Source organism: Periplaneta americana, chromosome 17 (genome assembly GCF_040183065.1).
Source record: "Periplaneta americana isolate PAMFEO1 chromosome 17, P.americana_PAMFEO1_priV1, whole genome shotgun sequence".
Lineage (NCBI taxonomy): Eukaryota > Metazoa > Arthropoda > Insecta > Blattodea > Blattidae > Periplaneta > Periplaneta americana.
The window spans coordinates 75,153,206-75,178,585 of NC_091133.1; the positions used below are offsets into that span (position 1 = coordinate 75,153,206).

General features: G+C 36.2%; 1 long non-coding RNA gene across 1 annotated transcript in view; it reads left to right on the top strand.

The window, feature by feature from the left end:
• The window catches only part of LOC138693068 (uncharacterized), an 880,072-nt gene that overhangs the window by 712,438 nt on the left and 142,254 nt on the right, over positions 1 to 25,380 (top strand). Inside the window, exon 5 of the long non-coding RNA XR_011330218.1 lies at positions 16,210 to 16,254. This is a non-coding gene — a long non-coding RNA (uncharacterized lncRNA). The remainder of the gene's footprint in view (positions 1 to 16,209; positions 16,255 to 25,380) is intronic.

Consider the following 25,380-nt stretch of genomic DNA (forward strand, 5'->3'; position numbering starts at 1 on the left):
TTGTTTTATAAAACAATAATAATATCATGAGCATAGTAACGTTTTGAGAGTATAGTGGTCCTCGTTATACTCCAAAAATTAAATTTTTTTATCACATGACAATGAGAAGAACATGTAATAATTTGGAAAGTTAAATGGTTCTTGTAATAGCCTACTTCCTTACTTGCGGTTTTTAAAGAACCCAGAGTTTAATTGCCGCCCTCACACAAGCCCGTATGGTGATAAGAGACTGGATTAATCTTGCACAGGATAGGGTCTGATGGCGGACTTATGTGAGGGAGGCAATGAACTTACGGGTTCTTTAAAAGCCATTTGTAAGTAAGTAAGTAAGTATTCACACTCCCTCATCTGGAAGATCTGGTAACAAAAGTGAAGAACGGAAGTAGGAGGAGACGAAGAATGAAGGCATGACATGAACCACCACCGATTGAAACACATTGCAAACCCTCATTAAAATCTATAGTTTTCCCTTAAAGCCTTTATTTTTTTGCATGATCTTTTCCTTTATTTTAGCCAAATTCCAGAAAGTTGCCTCTTCTCTCCGACATTTGCAGGGCAGTCATTGAAACAAGGTGGTTCGAGTATGGTGTATAATATTTAAATGTCATTTTCTTTTAATTTTGTCATTTTTCCATTAGTTTAAGGGTATTTTAATGATAATTTAAAGTTTATTTTTAGATCATCAACATCCGCCCCCTAGTTATAATACTTCTTGCATAAAATGTTTTATAAAAAAAACATTGATTTCAATGGCCAATATCTCCAAACAGGTTTTTGGCGCTTGGTCTCTTATTGCGTAACTCCGTCCAAATATGCTCGTGCTAGTATGCATAGCATCTCGTAACGACCTATTCTTAAGTTCTGCTGAGTATCAGTCCTTTCTCTGACAGGAGGGACCTCTAGGGGGGCGTAGCGGGTCATTGCATGTCGTAGCGGGTCACAGGACGATTGAGCTCCGTCCGCAAACGGCTGAGATGTGACACTTGGGACACCGACCAGTGTCTCGACGCCTCTCCAGTCGACCGAGTTAACTCTACAAACATATGCCACCCAGATGACGTCACGGAATTGCATTGAAGGAAAAGAGACGTCTGTATTAAGCTTGTCAGTTTTCCAAATCTTTCTGCTCTACGAAAGGGTATTGATACTGTGTGTTGCCTTTGCTACGATTGGTAACAACTGACCAAAATATGAGTATTGAGGAAATGACACATACTTTATTATACGTTTCACGAGTTTCGCAACAATTCCGTTATTTTATAACCTTCCGCTTTATAGAGTACTTTCTTAAAACATGGTCTCAAGGAACGAACACAAGGAATGGCTGACAGAAATAAAGACAAAATTGCACGCACTAAAACACTTAGTTGCTATTTCTCTCGGTACATTTCATGTTTCCAGTTGAGTTTCATTCAATGTGTCTCGAACTGTGATCAAGTAGCGTATACTGTAGAATAGGGGTCGGCAATGTACGGTACGAGGAAAGCTCGTCATACAGTATGGCTTAAAATAAAATGTAACAAACTTTCACTACGTTCCATTTGCAGCTCAAAGAGGAAAAATTATTGGCGGCGGCGTTAATTATTATTTTTGCTTCAGTTGTTACTAAAGAAGGCTATGAGAAACAGCCAAAATGAGATTCATTATTATCTAAAAATAAACATTCTCGTAGAACTTTATTTTCGTCGTCCACACCTGTGGAGTAACGGTCAGCGCGTCTGGCCGCAAAACCAGGTGGCCCGGGTTTTAATCCCGGTCGGGGCAAGTTACCTGGTTGAGGTTTTTTCCGGGGTTTTCCCTCAACCCAATACGAGCAAATGCTGGGCAACTTTCGGTGCCGGACCCCGGACCCATTTCACCGGCATTATCACCTTCATTTCATTCAGATGCTAAATAACCTGAGATGTTGATACAGCATCGTAAAATATCCCAATAAAAAATTATTTTCGTCAGTGCGCAGTTGTTTAGTTTTGACAGAATTAGTGTGAAAGCAGTGGGGTAACTTTATCAGGAGGAAAGATCGACCATCAAATACTACCCTTGGTGAATGAAGTCAGGCGAACTCGCTCATTTTTGTGTTAACGCAAAGGAAGAAGTGAGGAGAGAAAAACAGCTGCAGACAGTCACATATGGTTATGGTGTTTGAAAAACTTCCATTGATCTAAGGAAACCTAGCGAAGGATACACAAAGAATTATATGATATAAAGATAACGTCAGTTCATGAATTTGGTGCATTTTCGTGTCGAATACAAATTAGTTACCCTCATCAAGCACGTGATTTAAATAGTATGGAGGGAAAATATACTGCATGCCCTTCATTAATTACTTATCTTATCATATACCCAGATACTCCAGTTGTAAACTGAAACAAAAATAAAACATTCAAACCAACACAACTCTAGTATCATTCCATTAATCATATTAACAGTTTTTATAGGTCGGCCAGGAGGACATGGCGGACTTAGTTCCAGGATCTGCCTTTAAGCGGCATCTGTCTGCGGGAGCTGCACATATCCAGTGAAGCCGCAGGGGCTTTTAAGTGGACTGCGAGCGACCGGGGTAGTGTAGCTCCCTGGGACAGATGGTGCCTTGGTGAGTCGTGGAATCGACTGCTATATTGTCTTCTGGTTAAGGATGCAGCAGATTCAGTTGAACTGCGAACAGATGCCATAGATCTGAGGAGGCCGCAGAACATCATAGGAAGGCGGAGGATCAGGTCTCCAGTCAGAACTGGATGCTGTGGCTGAATCGACACGATGACACTATGCAGTGAATGATGCGTTTGAAGAGCGATCCTAAATGGATTTCAACAATCATTCCAACATAAGGAGGTTGCACAATAAGCCTAAGGCTGCGATGTTTGCCTGCGAGCCCTCTTCTGAGAAAAAAAAAAAAAACTCTAGTTTCATTTCCGAAACTGGGTGACGAATTATATGTGCTATTGTATATCTGGTGTAGCGCAGAATTTGTAGGTGTAGGTTTTTAAATATTCGTTCATCATTAATATTAATAGACCTGGTGCGATATTTGTTTAGTTTTTGGACCTATGTTTCGCAACAAATTATCAGATTCATCATTAGAAAAGATATGGAACGGGAGAACTGTATGTTTGACACATTATAGACTTACATTTCCAGGCGCTAGCTAGAAGATAGGTTCTTCTTTGTTAACTTCTCTAATGAAAGAGCGGATTATTGGCTCTAAAACGTTAGATATTTCTGAATTTGCGCCAATTTACAATAACCCAAAATTCTCACATCACTTTGAACACTACGCAATAATTGTCTAGGCCTAATCATATTATTGGATCTGTGGAAAGAATGTTAGTTTATGTAAAATATTTGTAGTGTTCACGAACATGTAGTTCTTGGCATATAGGCCTATGTCAAAGATTATTTTACCTACCCTTTAAAAATATAGTGTGTGTACGTGCGGACACATTTTCATCTTTATTGAACCTTAGAAAATTTATTTGACACATACCTACGAGAAAAAAAGGTTGAAATGGTTCAAATTCTTATATTAACATTGCACAGCTGTCAGGAAAGTTTGCCGTCACTTTCTCTGAAACATAGCTGTTGAAAGTAGAACGGAGATGTGTTTGTCGAGAAGCTTAGTGAAGCCACCGCTTTTGACAATTCTGTAAGGTGATTTTTTTAGTCAGCGACTGGAAAGGATACTATATATCTACGCAACTAGATTGACGTAGTATTGGCTACTGGTGCCGGCAGTCTGTGTGTTGACAGTAATGATATTTCTATTTCATCGTGATGTCTTAGATAAGTAGGCTATAGCGAATAGAGTCGTCCACCATGGAGGTCTTCTCCTTCTGCTAGGCTAAAAACCTGTTCCGTCCCAAGGAATCTTCCCATCGTATTTCGTATACTGGTGGAGAAGTTATAGAAGAGATTTTAGAAGAAAAAAAAGTTGAAATTTCGTAACATCACGTAAACACTTTCCGGCATATAGGCCATATAAAAATTAAGATATTCTGGGCATCTTGTACTAAGAAGCAGGAAGGACATTTCGTACAGTTGGAGGGACATTTCATAACAAAACACAATATAAAATTCAACAAAAAGTAATACTATAGTGCAATTCTTATGATTATCTATGTAGTTCCCGCACTCTGTATCCCGACTAGAGATAGGGTAATACTATACCATGCACTAACTCGGAGAGAAAAATCTCGGCTACACAATGCGCATGCACGGAACAAATTAATAGCTATTCAATACGTTTCGTAACAATTCAGAATGAGATCTACGCAATGAACAATTTTCTTGTTGAGGTAGTTTTCTTGAGGATTTTGTAGGTGATTGTCCGAAACAAAGTGAAATGGAATGAACTTGCGGGGATCCTGAAGAAAATTGCTGTGGATTGGAAAGAGAGGAGTCGGTTCAGTAATCTTTTGTATGAATCAACGAGTCAAAGTAAAGATAAGCGAAGAAATGTCAGAGGGAAGTGAAATAGGGAGAGGAGTACGACAAGAAAGCCTTTATCATCTCCTCTCTTCAACATCTACTAGAAGGATTTAGTGAAGAACTGTTTTCAGAATATGGGAGGAGTGATAGTGTGAAGAAGAACAATAAAGTGCACAAGATTTGCTGATGGTATAGCGTTGTTAGCAGTAGAGAAAATGATACTAACATATATGCTACTGGAGCTAAGTGACAACTGTGAGCAATATAAGATGAAGATAAATACAAACAAAACGAAGACCATGGTTATCGGAAAAAAATAAAGAAGGTAATCTTGCGAATTCTAAACAAGGCAGTAAAACAAATGGGTAACTTCAAATAGGTACTTGGGGTGTACTATAAGCAGTAACGTTAGCCGCTGTCCTCAAAAGGAGAATAACAATGACAAAGGAAGCTTATAATAGACAAAGGAGATCTTTTGCGAATCTCTGGAGAAAGAACTAAGGAAGAGACTAGTGGAGTGCTTTGTGTGGAGTGTAGAATTGTATGGGGAACATAAACATGGACACTGCAACGAAGTGAAGAGAAGCGACTAGAAGCATTTGAAATGTGGATATGATAAGAATGAAACGTGTGAAATGGACAGACAGAATAAGAAATGAGCTGTGTTGGAAAGAGTGGATGAAGAAAGAATGACGCTGAAAATGATCAGTAATAGAAAAGGAAATCAGCTGGATCACTGGCTGAGAAGAAACTGCCTACTGAAAGATGCATTGGAAGGAAAGGTGAACGGGAGAAGAGTTCGTGGCAGGAGATGTTATCAGATGATAGACGACATTAAGATATATGGAGTCCACACCTGTGGAGTAACAGTTAGCGCGTCAGGCCGCGAAACCAGGTGGCCCGGGTTCGATTCCCGGCAGGAGCAAGTTACCCGGTTGAGGTTTTTTCCGGGGTTTTCCCTCAACCCAATATAAGCAAATGCTGGGTAATTTTCGGTGCTGGACCCCGGACTCATTTCACCGGCAATATCACCTTCATCTCATTCAGAAGCTAAATATCCTAAGATGTTGATAAAGCGTCGTAAAGTAACCTACTAAAAAAAAAAAAGGTATATGGATCATATGCGGAGACTAAGAGGAAAGCAGAAAATAGGGAATATTAAAGAATGCTGGGTTTGCAGTGAAAGACCTGCCTTTAAGCAGAAAACTATGATTGAATAATAATAATAATAATAATAATAATAATAATAATAATAATAATAATAATAATAATAATCTTCATCATCATAATGACAATAACAATAATTCTTTTCATTCATCATTAAATATTTAACAATACAACATGTAACAATATGTATTTAACATAGCATCACTTTCTTAAAACTCATCAATAATATAAAAATTATTCTGTCTTAAAATATTCATCACATTAATACAATTTTTAATTCTTCAGGAAATGATTGTAAAGTTTCACGTTTAAATAAATATGACTTTTTAAAGGTTTCGATAAGTGACATGAAGAAAAAAATATCGAATTTCGCGGACCTCTATAAGTCTTAATATAGTTACATGAAATACTGTTACATTCTGCTTGGTATACGAGTCTGTCATTCATTTACTTACAATTTAGTAACGTTGTGATTTTTATAATATTCATTGCGAAATTCCATACTACTAACAAATCACATTCCATAACCACCTATCTAGCACAGCATAGTGAAGTGGAAAGAGTAAGTTAGAAAATTAATGTTTTCATGTTTTGTTGTTAATATTTTTAAAAAATATGAAATAATAGTAAATATGCGCTTCTCTCAGTTTTCAATAAAAATTTCCTTTTCCCTCTAGAAATAAGAATTTCCCGTTTTTCGGGAAATTTTCCTCCTCTTGACAACACTGCGGCCGAGAGCAAGCCAGCGAAAACAGTATCATTCGGACTGTATATTGTTTGGCATTTCTATTAATTACGTTGCTTTTCTAGTATTTATGTTACTATTAAAATATGATGATTAATTTCCGAAAATATAATTTAAAATAGGGTCCTCGTTTGTCCTGCAATTTCCGGGTAATCGAGACCATCCTGTTTTAGTGGTAGTGAGAAAATAATTAAAATATACCGGCGTATGCACAATAAAATGTGTAACGCACAGAAGGAAATGAGCGGGGTGGTACGAAAATATTTACTCTCCAGGAAATAAACAGTTTCCTCTTGACCATAATAAAATTGCCATTCCTTGAATCAACAATGCGTCGTTTCCTTTGAGCCAGGGGATCCGACCGCCTTCTGAGTTACGTTTAAATGTTTGTGTACTGAGTGGAAACGTAGAGTATAACCGAGGGAGTTGCAAAATGGAACAGCCGAGAGACTCACGCTAACACGTTTCCTGTTGCCATGACAACTGGACGTGTAGCAATTATGTTTTAATCCATGATTGTTTCCTCTTTTGTTTGTACTGCACAACTGGCTTGTTCGTACCTGTTTAGTGACTAACTCTTCTTCCCCACCAGGTGAATTAGTAAACAAATTGCAAATTTATTGCTTTTTATGCCATCGTTGCGCTCTTGGAAGTGTACAACATGGATAGAATATTCTATTCTCGTTGTAAATTCTTCTTTATTTCATTAAGATATAATGTAGACAGGTTGAACTTTATGTTGCTTTACTGAGCTGTTTTGATGTACAGTATTAACCGTAAATAATATCATTAATTTCAAGGAGTTCTTCTTTGAACTATTAAAAAAAAGTTTAATATAATTTTGCTCGTTTTTTGCTTCCTTTTTTTTGGAAAAAAAAAAATATTTTATATGTAACATTTCATAGCGTATTTTGGGAACGCTATTGAATTAATTCCCAATATGCTCAGAGTTTAAGAGAGTAGTGTATTTTGATAATAAATGATTTAAAGAATTTTGGTTTTTACCTTTAAATGTGCATAAATTTGATCCGAAGAAATGTACAAGTTTTCGTTTCTGCAAAGGAATTTTAAAACATAATGCACTGTGACAACGCTGTAAAGGTTATTGCCTGGAGAGATGCAGCTTGCGTATGCGAGAGATGGGTGAGAGAACGAGAAATGTAAAAATAATGCACACAATTGCTTTTAAGGACGGCTCGGGAAATTTGATTTCTTGTATACAAGTTTACCGGCTACTGCGTTAAGAAATAAAGTGAGAGGAAACTATTTCTAATTGGCTGAAGAAAATGCTTGTAGTACAACAAACTAAGATTTTTTTTAATCATGACTTAGATTTGTATGACGTCAAATAAGATTTTCTTTCGTACACACCTCTGGAGTAACGGTTAGCGCGTCTGGCCGTGAAACCAGGTGACCCGGATTCGATTCCCGGTCGGGGCAAGTTACCTGGTTGAGGTTTTCTCCGGGGTTTTCTCTCAACCCAATATGAGCAAATGCTGAGTAACTTTCGGTGCTGGACCCCGGAGTCACTTCACCGGCATTATCACCTTCATCTCATTCAGACGCTAAATAACCTAAGATGTTGATAAAGCGGCGTAAAATAACCTACTTAAAAAAAAAAGAAAAAATATTCTTATTCCCTGTGTTCACCGAATATTTAATTAAAATTAAACCCAAAAGTTTGAAAATAATATGCTTTTTAAAATTTTGTTCGTTTAACGCAAAATAAGCATATCGATTTTTATATTTTCCTTTAGAGTTTTAAATGTTTAAAAATTTGTTTTTATAACGCGAAAAAAGTTTAAATGTTGTTTACAATCTCTACTGGGTGTTCAGTTCAAAGTGTGTCATGGCTTGGTGTATGCCGTCATGTGGCTAGCCGATGAGCCTAGAGAATTTCAACTTCCTACACTTCCGCAGAGGTGTATAACCTATGAGGTAGAGAAGTTGCCTAGCAAGTACGGCGTTCTTTCTGAAGAGTACGTACCGATACGTACGGTAACGCCGGTAGTGGCAGGAATGTGAACTGTTTGGAAATACGTACTGTCGGGATATGGGGAGAGGGTTAAGACGATTACTTACGTATTTGTTGACATTAACTTCGACGATCAACATGGACACGGAGCATTTGATTTGTGTTATGGAATGTTACCGTACGCAACCGATGATAACAAATACCCTGCGTACGACTTGCCGGCACAAAACTCAGTTCGAAAGAGGTTATGGTAGCACGCAGACCGTAAAGACCGCCATCTGTTGCTACGACGTTCAAGTTATACCGTACACGTTCTCAAGTTCAGATTGAAGAACGTCTTAAATAATAGGCAACTTCTCTAACATATAAGCTGAAACTTGCTTCAAATCGGTGACCCAACAACAGTGACGTCATGACACACTTTGAAATGAACACCCAGTAGAATAAATTAAAATGGGCGTTTAGAAATATTTCTTGATAGTTTTTATAACGCGAAAAAAGTTTAAATGTTGTTTACAATCTTTAGAATAATTTAAAATGGGCGTTTATAAATATTTCTTGATATTTACAATTTATCTTGAAATAAGCCTATCTTATTGTTTGTGTTCTCTGAATATTTAATTACAGTTATGTTGTAGACTTTATTTTAAATATCCCAAACTGTTGTTTAACGTGAATTGTTTATTCTGTGTTCTGTAACACAGTTTAAACACAAAAATTAAACAGTATAATATCATCTGTATTTTTTATTACAGGTTTAAAAACAATATACATGGCAATAACCTCCCACTTCCCTATTAAAAACAAGTCAGGTGAAGGGGTTGTTCAGAGCAACACAAGTTATTGCGCACGTCCTGCTAATTCCGACTCCGACACTATGAGTTGAATGAATGAAGGAATATTTTATTATGTATTTCTAAATCATGTAGGCTAATTTTCCTGAATCTCACTACAAAAAATACACTCAATCCTTTTTCGAATTTATATGGAAACGATGACAAATTTTTCCCGGTAAAGAGAAATTTATTTCAGCTTACCATCACATCAGCTTTCCACATGACATCATGGTTGGTTTCTATGACTCGCCCCTGGAAATCCTGTAGTAACATGCTAGGCCTATATCTTGTGATTCCGATACCAGAAGAGCTCATTTGCTATATGCAGCTCCAGTACCACAGGTGCTTCAGATACAATCAAGCATTTATTTTACTAGCCTACTTCTGGATGCTAATGCCCATTGACTCCATTTCCGATATTAAGCCCCTGTGCTGGTATTTCATACCGTACCTGTATTTGTGCTTTATAAACCTCTCTTAACAATTTTACCAGAATGGTATTCCAAGTGTTTTGTGTTTGCTGGATTTGTATTTACTAGAGTTATAAATATAGCTCGGATTTCATATTCTTTTCATACCAAGTATACAGTAATGATTTCTTGGTTGATAGTTTTAAATAAAATTCAGTTCATTTGCCATATTATTCGTATGTAATATTTATTTATACATAAACTACGCTTTTCTACTGCACATAAGTTTTGTTATGTTTTACTTTTGACTTAAACTTACGTCGGATGACTTGTAGAATGGTTTGCTACTGCGATAGACTCTCGGCGATAATCATACACAAACTCAACAGGACTTCTGACACCATCATATCTAATAATGTAATAGACTTACTTTACATTGTTTCCACTTATCCTAACACTTCAATTGGACGGAGTTACGCAATAAGAGACCAAGCGCCAAAAACCTGTTTCGAGATACCGGCCATTGAAATAAATCTATTTGTTTTAAAACATTTTATGTAAGAAGTATTATAAAATTCATATTATTACAAAATAATAGCACAACCAATACTAAAAGAGGCTAAACGATTTTTAATAAGGGACCAGCAGCTGAATTAAAATTTCAAAGCAAAATAAATAAATAGCTTAAATGAATTTTATGCAATAAACGAATTTTTGCTTATAAATAGAATCAAAATTCAGATATCGCATTCTTGATTTTTTTTTCGAGTTAAATTAGCCTCCATCAACATGTTTGTGCAAATATCTGATTTTTTTCAAATTGTCGGTTGGTCTGTTATTGCGTAACCCCGTCCAATTGTTTTTTGGTTTCACTCATACTTAATTTAGCTAAATAACTTGTTCTACTTATTTAGTATTTAGTATTTATTTATTTAACCTGGTAGAGATAAGGTCGTCAGGCCTTCTCTGCCCCTCTACCAGGAGATTCCAACTATAATATGAAGAATAAAATTACAATTAGTATTAAATTTACAATTATAATTACAATAAAAATCAAAGTACGAAAAGATTACCTGACTAAGAAAGCTAGATAATTTATCATAGAAAAACAAAGAATATTTTATATTTACTGAATTACAAATTAAACTTAGAATAACAAAATTGTATAGTGATGAAATTACTGCATATTGAAATATTCAATTACTGACCAAGTGCCTAGTAAGTTTGCGTTTGAATTCAATTTTATTTCGACAGTCCCTGATGCTAGCAGGTAGCGAATTCCAGAGTCTTGGTAAGGCTAGTGTGAAAGAGGATGAGTATGAGAAGGTGGGATGGGATGGTATTGTTAGTATTGTTTCATGACGAGAGCGTGTGTTCAGATTATGGTGGGAAGAAAGGTAAGTGAAGCGAGACGACAGGTACTCATATCATATAGGAAATCTACTTGGTTTCTTGATGTTAGGTAATTTAAGATTCAGCATTATTTAAATTAATTACAGACAAAACTATATTTGTTTTAATTAAATTAGAGACATGTTATATCAATTACATAAAATACTGTAGTTCCTTACATTCTTGTGTCCCCCAACTCACATCATGTTTTCTTCCGAAATTTCTTGAAATATCTTCCTGAATGCACGTCTAATTTTAAAAAGATCTTTTCGTCCGAAAAGCCGAATAATAATAATAATAATAATAATAATAATAATAATAATAATAATAATAATAATAATAATAGACGTGAACTTCAAGGAAACAGCATTTTGTAATTCTTCAACCTATCTCGCCATCAATCGAGCAAAAGGCCTTTAAGACGTTTATTTCTTAAGAAACACTGGGAAGACATAGCCTTAGATCTTTGGACAATCTGAAGGGCCTATTCTATAGGCCTACATTTATAACTGGAAATTTGTTTGTCAGGACAAAGTGCAGTGGTATCCTACATTGTAAAGTCAGCAGCCAAGAGACTTTATAGTTTATAAGACTTTAAATAATAATAATAATAATAATAATAATAATAATAATAATAATAATAATAATAATAATAATAATAATAATGTCAATGTACAGCATCCACCAGTCACTGAACGAATATTGCACACTTTTGTCACTGCCATTGTGTCGCTATATACCAATTTTCAATACTTTTATCACAACCACAACACATTTAAAATCTTATTGTACCATATATAGAGAATTATTGCTACATTAACGCATTTAGTATATCACGAAACATGCAAATTGTAATTAATGAAAGTCGCCATTGCTTCTTGTTCAAATTAGTAGTATTAGTACAATCCAATCCCATTAGATGGAAACCGACACAATTGGAAGAGCCGGCAATACATGAAAACGAAATGATACTAAGTGTGAGGAATGTTACTACAGGTGTGTAGTATTATGTGACAGGTTAGGTTAGGTTTGATTAGGTGTGTATTATGTGACAGTTTAGGTAAGGTTTGATTAGGTGTGTATTATGTGACAGTTTAGGTAAGGTTATAATTATTAGGTGTGTATTATGTAACAGGTTAGGTTAGGTTTGATGAGGTGTGTATTATGTGACAGGTTAGGTTAGGTTTGATTAGGTGTGTATTATGTGACAGTTTAGGTAAGGTTTGATTAGGTGTGTATTATGTGACAGGTTAGGTAAGGTTTTATTAGGTGTGTATTATGTAACAGGTTAGGTTAGGTTTGATTAGGTATGTAGTATTATGAGAAAGGTTAGGTAAGATTTGATTAGGTGTGTATATTATTACTATGTTGGCAACACTGAAACCCACCGTTACATTAAAGAAATATGGCGGTATCCTTCATTCACGCACGACGATTTTCGTATATAAGTAAGGTATATATTTAGGGTGGGCTGGGCGGGCTTACAGCTCTCCCAGTGATCACATCAGTTATGTACTTTTCAGTACTTTAAATCCAAGGCATTTTGAAGGTATTTTATCAAGTTCCTGTAGTGACGGGACATAAGTAACATTTACCAATAATAATAATAATAATAATAATAATAATAATAATAATAATAAATTGTTATTTATTGAGAATTCATAGCAGTTAGACGTAAGCACTTCGGTCTGTCTTCAATCTGAAGTGGGTAGAATGTGGTTTGCTCTTCCCCTTTATTTGCATCAGGAACGTTCTTGATTGAAACAAGCAATAGTAGCGCAGGGATAGTGATGGCCGTAAACATCATCACAGCTACAATTGTATCTCTTGCTGGAAAGCGACGACACCTTCAAATCGTGTACCGTCATTGTAATGACAGGAGTGAAGACGCCTGCTCGATACTTGTGTGAGAGGAATGCGGACTACACAGCTATGTTAGCTTTATCTTGTAGATTCAATTTGTTTGCAAAACAGCCACTCAGACACCACCTGCACGTTCATCTCGATGCTCCTCCGAATTGATTACACGCATTGCTTCTGTGACGCCAGTAAAATCCTGCTGGATTGAGATGGCTTGCATAGTCTGAGAGTACATCTTCGTTCATAATCACAATCGTTGTCATAGTCAAAGGCAGCAACAAAATCGAACTACTACTACTGTTGCTAATATACTTTTGCTAATAAGACTTAACAAGCTACTGTTATCTCTACCACTACTAGCCCTACAATTCTACAACTGCTATTACTTTTTATTACCGTTAGTACTACTACCTTTACTGCTATTCCTTCTACCTTTACACTACTACTACTACTGGTACTGGTATTACTGTACCATTACTACTTTTACTCTTATTGCTGCTACTTTTACGAATAGTGCTATACCTTTATACTACTACTACTACTACTACACTACTAGTACTACTACTGTGTTTGTTATTACCTTTATGTACTATTACTGTCTTTAGTTCTATTGCTGCTACCATTACTAGTACTGCTACTACAGAGTGATTTATATATAACTGACACATTTCTTTCATTAATTGTTTCAAAACGAATTGCGCTAGCGACAACTTATTATACCTAAAATGTAGAGGAATTTTGGGAGATTACTTACCTCTATAGCAAATGTTGTCCGGTGTTGTCAAATCCGGAGATCTCGGTGGCCACAGGTTCCTGGAAATTATTCGGTCGTCACATAACCGGATAAATGGAACCATGCTTCATCTGTGAACCATGTGATGGACAATATGGCAGGATTTTGCACAATGAACGTCTGAAACCAACAGCAGAATGTTCTGGAGTTTCGATTCCTTGTCACTAGATGCGCAGATGTTTATGTTTTATTCCTATTGTTGGCAGCTGTTTTCGACATTTTGTGTCAACGTGAAAATGCAGTACACATTAAATCAATGACTCTTCCTTGTGAAGCAATACTGGATTACGAATTCAATTACAGCTACTCAGAGGGCATACCAGAGAGAATATGGTGTTCGCAATCCTCCCAAAAGAAACACAATACTGGGACTGGTAAACAAATTGGAAATAACTGGATCTCTGGTGAGTGAAAAGGGCAAGCATCGTTCATCTAGGCTTCCCACGGTTGTTGTTGACGTAAGAGCACGACTGGAGCAGTCACCCAAAAAATCATTAAGACGTTTGTCGCAGGAGACAGGGTACACCTACTCAATGTGTCAGAGAGCCTAAAGCCATATAGGGTTGCGGTTGTTCATCAGCTACAGGAACCAGATAAGGATAAAAGATTGAATTATTGTCGTTGGTTTCAGACGTTCATTGTGCAAAATCCTGTCATATTGTCCATCACATGCTTCACAGATGAAGCATGGTTCCATTTATCCGGTTATGTGACGACCGAATAATTTCCAGGAACCTGTGGCCACCGAGATCTCCGGATTTGACAACGCCGGACAATATTTGCTATAGAGGTAAATAATCTCCCAAAATTCCTCAACATTTTAGGTATAATAAGTTGTCGCTAGCACAATTCGTTTTGAAACAATTAATGAAAGAAATGTGTCAGTTCTATATAAATCACTCTGTATTACTACTACTACTATCTTTTCTACTCTATTACTACTACTACTACTACTACTATCTTTTCTACTCTACTACTACTACTACTACTACTATCTTTTCTACTCTACTACTACTTCTAGTGGTATTAACTTTAATAGTGCTACATTTATTTTTTTGCTACTGCCTTTATTACTATTGCTAGAACTGCTACTCTACTAATGGTGCTATTACTCTGCTACTACTGTTATTGTCTTCAATATTGCTACTACCTTTACTACTACTGCTACTCCTTTAAGCACTATTACTCTACTACTAGCATTACTATTTTTGTACTATAATTAGTTTTAGTATTACTTCCTTTATTACTACTCTTACTACCTTTACTATTACTAGCACTACTACTTTACTACTGTTACTGTAATTGTCGACCTGGTTAGCGAGTTGGTATAGCACTGGCCTTCTATGCTCAAGGTTACGGGTTCGATCCCGGGCCAACTCGATGGCATTTAAGTGTGCTTAAATGCGACAGGCTCATGTCAGTAGATTTACTGGCATGTAAAATAACTCCTGCGGGACAAAATTCTGGCACATTCGGAGACGCTGATGTAACGTCTGCAGTTGCGAGCGTCGTTAAATAAGTTTTAGTATTAATACCTTTACTACTATCACTAGCACTACCACTCTACTATTAATATTACTATGTTTGTACTATAATTAGAGCCACCGGCGTAGCTCAGTCGGCTAAGGCGCTTGCCTACCGACCCGGAGTTGCGCTCGGGCGCGGGTTCGATCCCCGCTTGGGCTGATTAGACTGATTACCTAGTTGAGTTTTTCCGAGGTTTTCCCCAAAGGCAAATTTCAGGTAATCTATGGCGAATCCTCGGCCTCATCTTGCCAAATATTATCTCGCTATCACCAATCTCATCGACGCTAAATAACCTCGTAGTTGATACAGCGTCGTTAAATAACAAAGTAAAAAAAACTATAATTAGTTTTAGTATTACTGCCTTTATTGCTACTGCTGCCTCTACTAAAAGTAGTAAAACTTTCCTACGAGGAGACTACTAATGTGCTGCTACTATTATCTTTCAGTACTACTACTACTATTATTGCTACTACCTTTATTACTACTACTTCTACTACTTTCGCTGCTACTGCTACTACCTTTACTACTATTCTACGATTAATAATACAAGCCTACTACTACTGTGCATGATCCTTTGACCTATTGTGGTTTGAATTTAAAATGAAGACCAATTAATGTCTCACTAAATGCTTCCATTCCATGTGGACTTTTAGATGTTAAAATATGAACAAAACTTGTTCGTTACTTCTGTGAAAATCTCTATATCAAATTTTAGGCCATCACAATGCTTTCTCTTCGTACTTTGTTTAATTAGAAATTAAAAATCGGTGTCATGAAGTTGCTAAATAGCCATTTTCTTGTTTCTTTCGAACGCTGATCTAGCATGTTGACCATAGAGTCCTACTACTGGTGAATCTATAATGGTAATACGTAGAATGGAAGAGGGCAAAGGGTACAACTGTTGAAGATGGGAATGTTGAGTGATATATATTTTTTTAGTATTACTCCTTGCTTTGTGATATATAGGGATGGTTTCCAGTAGTTATATGGAATGTAACTGTTACAAATCTATGTTTAAATAGTATTCCTCTAAGTATAGTCTAATTGTTTTTTGTGACAATAATATTTCTCTGTTTCAGGTGTGGATGGTACTCACTGCGTGCTAGACGAGAAGACAGCATCATGTAAGTACAATAATACTGATTAAATGTATGTGTTTGGTAACAGGTATATTTTTAAACTTTCAGTTCCGTTAACCTAGCTCTTGGATACCAGTGTGTTCTTTTCATGTTTGAAATTCTCAGGAATATTTATATGGAAATTAGGATACAGAAACTGTGACACCGATCACATCGTGTAGAAAGTATGGATTCATTTGAGAGGAACATATTTAACAATTAAGTTAGTTTTTACATGTCACTGTCTCTGAGTATCAAGATCGATATATAGTAATGAAGAAAACTTACACAGGATATTGTGATTAAAGAAGATGTGTGTAATTTAAATAGAGATTGTAAAAATATTAGCTTAGAACTCTAGAGTAAAGATGAGCTTTCATATGCATCTGAAACGGCCGACCTGACTGGCGCAGGCCGTAGAGGCACGCAATGACTCTACGGCTTGGTCCGAAAGGGTTGTGGGTTCGTGTCCCTCCTCGGGAATGGATGTTGTGTTTGTGTTAGTTTAGGAAAAAGAAAAACAGAAAAAAAAAGAAAACAGCAATCTTTAAGAAAATGGCCTCTGGCCGGTAAAAAATTATAAAAAAAAAAAAAGAAAACGCGAGCCTTCGGTACTTTCACTCTTGTTTATTGTTCTGAACATTGCCTAACCTGTAGGTGCTCTTAGCTGTCTTGTCTCGCTTAAGTAAGCGATCGATAAACTTCAATTGTAGCGCTTAAAAATTGAATAAAATAGTAATAAATCAATGTTTTGTATAAACAGACCTTTCGTTAGTCAGTTGCAATATGGCTAGTACAAGTGGTGTTAAGCGACACTTATGGTCTCAATTGAATGCTCTGCGGGATAGTGATTATTTACGTTCGGGGGTAGAAAATGGGGCAAAATGTTTAGTTTGTAGAATAATAAAGTTATAAGGTTATTACCAGCGTTAGAAAATTCCATTTACAGCGTCGTTATAAAACATACCATGTTGTTCAGTATGAGGTGCAGGATTTGATCGTTCATTCATTCATTTATTTTATTCCATAGATCTTACATGAGCAATGAAGCTTTAAGATGTGGAACAAGTTAAAATTTTACAATATTACAATTACAATTTTTACAATTTTGTGCAATTTTTTACAATATTTTGGCGAGATGTAGTGAGATGAGGTGAGATCCGAGGATTCGCCAAAATATTACCCGGCATTTGCCTTTTGGTTTGGGGAAAACCTCGGAAAAATCCAACCAGGTAATCAAATCAAAGGGGGGTAATCTAATCAAAGGGGTTGATGCCAAGGACTCGCCATAAAATCCGGCTTCAGTCCCACGGCTGTGGAAAACCTCGGAAGAAACCAAAGACCAAAGGGGGATCCAACGCAAGCCCAAACGCAGCTCTGGATCAGCAGCCCAGCGAGTCTGCCGACTGAGCTACATCGATGGCTCTACTAAAAGTATACAATACATAGCCAATCAGATTATTAAATTTACAAACGAAAACGATCATTCATCAGTTGAGCTCTATGTATAATACAAAACAAGTAAGTTAATTAAATTTAAGGCATAAACAATTCAACCAGTTGTGATATACAGAAATTGATAATACTTATCATGCAAACTACTTCAAATTACAAACACAAACAATTTATCAATAAAGCTATATAGATTACTATTCAATTTGAAGCATATACAATTCATCGGCCAAAACTATACAAATATATACAATACAAAGTAGCATACTTTCATTAAGCTATACAAATTTGTGCAATTAATATCAAGTAGATTAATTCAATGTATAATCATAAACAATTCATCAGTTGAGCTATACAGAATACTATACAATTTACAGCATATATGTACAATTCATCAATTGAGCTATACAGACTACCATTCAATTTACAGTAGGCCTATATGCAATTCATCAGTTGAGCTACACAGCCTAGTAATCATTTTAAAAGCATATACAATTCATCAGCCAAACTATACAAGGCTTTCTGAATGATTTTGGTAATTACAAACTTGTGAGAGTTATTCGAATTTGTTTTGTACCATCGAAACAATTCACTAATCCTTAACCCATCTTCACGTGTTATGATACCTATTTGGCTGAGAATTATTTTCGCGTGCATGAAATACTATATACTCCGTTTCAGACTTGCACAATATCTGGCTTTATTTGAAGATAAAAATAAATGAAATTTGTGAAATAATGTTGAACATCCGAACGTATGCCATACCTATTATTTTATATTATTTATCATTCTCAACAAACATTTGAAAATATATAGATTTAGTCTATAGCTGTCAATATATTTTCTTCTACGAACAGAGGCCTACAAAGGGCATTATAATCAGGGCCAGTTAAAATACAAAAAGCCTTCTTTTGTAAGACAAAAACTTTTATGCTCGACCATGCCGAAATGTAGTAATTATACACCTGGTAGCAGTCCTTTAATGCATGTCATTAAAGTACACCTACTCATTAAAGTACAGGTGTTCAGCCAATGACAACTTAGCTTACATGTGTTCAGCCAATGACAACTCAGCTTACAGGTGTTCAGCCAATGACAAGTCAGCTTTGTACCGTTATAAAACCGCAAGTATCGATTATTCTCGGATATGCAATCGAAAGAGAATTAGCGAAAAGTCACTGAGGCTGGAAATCCAATACTGTCGCAGAAGGTTATGTTCTGTTACTATAATAATTAGCGTTAATTGTAAATAATATTCAAATAAATTCAATTTATCATCTCGTTTTTCAATGTCGAATTCAATAATCAAGGTTATATCAAGTTTAACGGGATTACATCAAGGTCAATGACATTATTGTTCCTCGGAAAAAATCAATACTTTCGCGTCTGCGCACATCTCACAATTCACGACCTAGAACAAGGTCACTTCCGATCTTGTCAGATACAAGTAAAATGTATACATCTGAATAATTTCAAGTTAGAAATATGGCCGAGCATAAAAAGTCGTATGAAACTTGCCTATAATGGTAATTAAGACGCTCGTATGAATATTATGAAACTCGCTTGCGCTCGTTTCATAAATGTCCATACTTGCGTCTTAATTACTATCATTATAGGCTCGTTGCATAATGTACTATATCAATATCGGCATCATTAGACTACCCCAGATATGAATTCGATAGCATAAGATGCTATGAAAAAGCAAAATATGCATTTCTGAGATAGTCTTTAACTAAGAAGTTTTCAAATTGTCTCAGTAAATAAATTACCCTCCATAGGCGAATACATATGAAGTTTATACGTTGACCTAAGTCAGTCTTTTATTAAGAACATTCTAGGAAGCTTGAACTGAATATGTTTCTATTATTCAAGAAATGCTGAATTATTGACCCAGTTGACGATAGCAAATTTGAAGTTTCCCTGATTTTAGGTAGATTTTTATTTGAAAATTTATTTCGTAGTAAAAGATGAAAGGAGTTATACTACTATTTGCTGTATGGCTGTAATAATAATAAATACACATAGCACATAACTATTTAGAACTGATTTGTTCTTATTATTACTGAAGTTTGCTTGTTAATAAACTTCTGTATGGAGTCACTTGAAAATCATTTTATACAGGTTAATCCGCTGTTAGTTAACGATATGCTGTTACACTTTTAATTTGTATCGCTGTCTATAGAATAATTGCACAACTCTTTATATTCGTCATACACAACCTGAAGCCGAATGGACTGGCGGATAACTAGCAGTCTACATTCACGCATACCTCGTTAAAGGATATACCGACACATACAAAAACTAGGAGAGTTTTATGTGTAGTACGAATTTACATGTTATTCCCTACTTTGATGCTAAAATAGAGGAAATAACATCTGTAGAAGTATATAGCACTTGAAAGTAAAGTATTTGCGTCACGAGATGTATGCCTATATAATGTGCTGCAAAAAGTGAACTTGCAGATTAAACACGAAGTGTTCTTTGATGCAGGTGGACTGTATGCTTCATCTAAATGCTAATGAGTAGAACAACCGTGAAGACATGGGTTTAGTTTTATCTCTCCCGTGCTTACTTGTCATCTTGGAACCGCTTCGCTTTAACGGTTTGAAGTACAGACTTCACAGCAGCAATTAACGAAATTAGAGTGCGTAGAACATAGTTATTTTATAATTGATTGTTTTATGATTCGTAGGTAATTTAAAGGAATAAATGAAAGTGGTAATATCAATCAGATAGACTAACATTATTGGATTTGACGAAACTGTACGAATTAGATACAAAATAATATAGCAATTAAACAAATTATTCCCTTCAAATAGGCATGGACATAATGTTCCTGCGCAGTCGCTGTATATATTGAGGATCACGTAAGAGTAATTCCTAAGGGGCGTATTCATAGACATTTTTAGCGCGGGCTTCCGGTGGACGATCAGCGTTTTTCGTAGTCATAAACCAGTGTTAGCGATATGATATGATTTGAATTCTGTACAAGTAACCAGTGGATAGCCGGGGCTAGCTTAGTACGCTCGTAGCGCGTGCTGCGAAATGTCTATGAATAGCACGCTATGAGACTAATTTGGCCGTCTCTTCAGTGTTGCCAACTAATACTAGATATCATCAAAAGAGGATAAAATCACGCAATGCCATGTACTATAATAATAATAATAATAATAATAATAATAATAATAATAATAATAATAATAATAATAATAGTATTAACAATAACGATGTCTTGCTTATTTATCTCATCTTTATGTTCGGTAGGTGTTTTCTAGAAGGTTCAATAATTTATGAAAGAGTATATTTTTCTTCTGGACCTCTCACACATTATGTTAGTAGTTAGTAGATTAGTGTATGAACTAATATTAAAATGTATTTTGTCTGACAACATGAAATTCATTGCTTGATTAAACAGTTTACGAATCATGAGACCTAACCTAAAAATATATTTTGTTTGATCACGTGAAACGATTAGTATGAATTCCGAAAACGAATGCCACTTTGAAATGTATGCTTTGGAATATTTACTCCAGTATTGTAATAAAAGTCTAAACACGAAATAAATTAATTAAAATGTAAAAGGGTATTTCTATCGATTACTCAAGGGCATGTATCACACGAAATAAGATTATATTTATTTACACTTAGCCTACCTGACTCTAATCTTAAAATTGTAATCACAACATAAAGCAACATATACAATAACTATTATGTATTAATATTAATACTGATATTAATTAATTATTAGTGTGTTCAAAGTTTACTAGCTTCCAGTAATGGACTCAGAAATCTAGAACAATTTGAATTTACAGAATTTAACCTACTGACAACGTGTGTCACTGCTGCCAACATAACAGTTATAAAATCATTACTAATTGTAGTATTTCTCAGTACCGAAATTCGAAATGAAGTTGGCAAAAGAAAATTCAACCTGCAAACTAGAAAATTACCATAATTCAGTAGCTTATGTAGCAATGGGGGAAAAATGGTTAGGTTTCACTCTTAGGGTATGAAGTAAGCTAACCTGGACTATACATCAGTCCTTCAATTCCCCCTCCACAAATATTCTACCTGCCTGCGTGTTCTTACAGTAAGCAGAGGTTGAACTCGGTACCATAGCGATCTATTCAGGGTTGTGTGAAGTGGTAGAATATGCCGAATAAATTGCAGGTTCCGTTTTAATTTCTAACAAATATGGGAACAAGACTATTTTGTTATTATGAGTAAAGATAAAGCTCAGTGTCTCAACTGTTCAGTTGAGAAATATAAAACATCATAATATGAGACGGCACTTCAATATTGAATATAAGAAGAGTTTTGATAAGCATAGACTTATAATAAATTAAGATATTGTTATTACTACTATTATTATGTACCAAAATACATATGATATTTCCGTGCAGGAATTCTGCGTTACCATATTATGAAAGATGGATAGAACAGAGAAAAATTCTCTCCGGCACCGGGACTCGAACCCGGGTTTCCAGCTTTACGTGCTGACTCTTTATCCACTAAGCCACACCGCATTCCAGTTCCGATGCCGGATCGAATCCCGTCAGTTTAAGTTCTAACTCTCAGTTTTCCCTTTGGTTACCTACCCTCATGTACTGTGTCACAGAATATGTGACAGTGATACAATGTCCAACGCACTATGTACAGAGGTGCACTCATTACGAGTGACTAAGTGGCCGGGATCCGACGGGATGAGCGCCGTCTTGAATCACTAAGTGATTACTTACGCATATCATATTATTATGATGTACCGAAGTACATATGATGTTTCCGTGCAGGAATTCTGCGTTACCATGTGATGAAGGACGGATAGAAAAGGGAAAAATTCACTCCTGCACCGGAAATATCATATCATATTCCTAAAGGACGTGTCATTGAGCATACAAAAAACAATCCTCTGCGTGTTACGTATCATTCCTCAAAGTTTGTCGGTGAGGTCCTGTTGCATCCTGTATATACAGAACAACCTATAAAAATCAACTCACACAAATCAATTCCATGTAAAAGTATGTAATTTTTGCGATATTTGATTGACTATTTCGACAATTCATTAATGAATATTTTTCTAACATACAGAAACAGATTATATTACAAATTAAGATATTAAATACTTACATTTGTTAGCAATCACGGTGGTCTAGTGGTTAGAGCGCTGGAATTATAATCCTGTGGACACGGGTTCGATCCTGAATTGAATTGAAAGAGGAGAAATGAAAGGAGAAATTTAATAGGTACGCAAAACGCGTCCTCGCAAAGGGTTCGGGAGTGAAAGAAACTGAATATGTGAGCTCCAAGCCTATTGGCCACTTGTCTCACTCCGAATTACGCTGCTCCACTGAAGGAGCTCTAGAAAATTTTGAAGGGGAAAAGCCGAAAATGGACGTAACCTCTTGGGTACCACATACGCGAGGGGAGAGAAATGTGATCAAACTGGTCACAGGACGAAGAAGAAAAATTGCGGAAGGTGTAAGCTTGCATCTTCAAAGGAAGTTTGTCATTTCGCAGTACAGGTGATCCTCGGTGTATCCCCTATTTATAACTTGTGTTGGGTAAGTCTATGGTAACTTACTTACTTACTTACTTACAAATGGCTTTTAAGGAACCCGCAGGTTCATTGCCGCCCTCACATAAGCCCGCCATCGGTCCCTATCCTGTGCAAGATTAATCCAATCTATATCATCATATCCCACCTCCCTCAAATCCATTTTAATATTATCCTCCCATCTGCGTCTCGACCTCCCCAAAGGTATTTTTCCCTTCGGCCTCCCTAACTAACACTCTATATGCATTTCTGGATTCGTCAATACGTGGTCCAGGTGACACAGTGTTTTTTTCCGAGAGCTCCGGTTTTCCTTATGGCATCCCATTATTTGTAGCACTCTGGGCAAGGACTCTGTCGGTAAATTGATCTACACCATTGTTTCTCAACCGCCGGGCCCTGGCATCAATTATACCGGCCCGCAAGGTATTCTCCTGGAATTTGCCATTTTGCTTTTCTAAGCATTTTTCACAAATAAATATTTTATAATGGGAATATTCTTAGGAGAATAATTTTCGTGACTGTGTCGAAAAAACGCAGAACCAAATCGTCTCTAAACTCTATGTAAATCTAGCTAAATAGCATTTATGTAACGAATGCCAGTGATCAAGCCACTTCATTTTGAATGATTAGGAATTTTTCAGACTTAGAAATCTTTCAAAATTTAAGAAAGGGAATATCCCTTTTCCCTGTTATGACCGGTCAAAAGCTGCATTCAAGCCGTTTACAACATTGGGCGGTGAATCCTCGGTTTTCGAAACTGAACGAAGTAACATGTGTTGCAGATTAAATGACGAATTAGCTGGAGTGTATAAACGGACTTGTTTCACTGAAATTGAAGATTAAGACAGCACGTATGGGTAATCCAGAAATGCATATAGAGTGTTAGTTGGGAGGCGGGAGGGAGAAAGACCTTAGGGGAAGCCGAGACGTAGATGGGAGGATAATATAAAAATGGATTTGAGAGAGGTGAGATATGATGATAGAGACTGGATTAATCTTGCTCAGGATAGGAACCGATGACGAGCTTATGTGAGGGCGGCAATGAACCTGCGGGTTCCTTAAAAGCCATTTGTAAGTAAGTAAGTCGTGGGAGGTGAAACGAGCTTTACGATAGATAGTAAATAGACGTATAATTTCTGATTGTACGAGACTGTATTGTTAAATTCTTGCCTAACATGAAAAACAGTATTTAATTATTCAACGTTATTACCTTCTAACAATATACACTTATTACAATGGTCATAAAGGAATTATGAAAGTTTTAAAATTTTTTTTTTCTCTTGTTTTGCAAACACCTCTTCCATAGTATCTCTACTGTTTCATTCCTTGAAAACGGAACCGTTGGCATTTCTTTTTGAATGGAGCCGTGCTAAGAATCTTTATCACCCCTCAAATCCATAGCTTTCGACGAGGTTTGATCCCATAAACTTCTGATGAAATGGTAAATACCAACCGTAGTAACTATGAAATTAAATGTATCTAATCAGCTTAATAAAGAAACGGGAGCATGCTCAATAGAAAGGCAGTCAGTTCTCGCGTATCTGGACTAAACCTTTTTTGTCGCTCATAGGACTGAAGAAAGGAGCTCGGGATAATTTGTATCAATTAGTGTTTTTTGCCGTGGATCATAGCAGTTATCATCTGCTTGCTTTGTGTAAAAATTTGAAAGATGGCAGCGTCGTGGTGTAATCTCATTAATTGTTTCTTTTGCTTCGCCGCGGATTATTATAATTAAATTTTTCAAGTCGTGTGCATTGTTGCTCTGTTCCCGCCTCTCAAGTTATATAATGAGCAGCCAGCACAGTGCTTTCCTAATTACAAAAATATGACGGTTTAGCTGACGTCAGCACATCGCGTCTTTATCAAAATTTAAAAAGAAGCCTCGTTTGCATTCTGCTCGTGATGTTGTTAGCAACCGGACTAACTTATTATGTTGTCTCATATGCGGCCCACGAGGTTTTCAACTTTCTGGTGCCACAAACTCACGTCATTTGTTCATGAACGTAATTTATTTACAGGCATTACCTCTGTATGCCTAAATAATTAAATAATCTCTCATAGCGATATACGAAGAGTAGAGTACAATGAAGCCAACGAAACATTCAGAATAGCAGGTGCTTGACAAC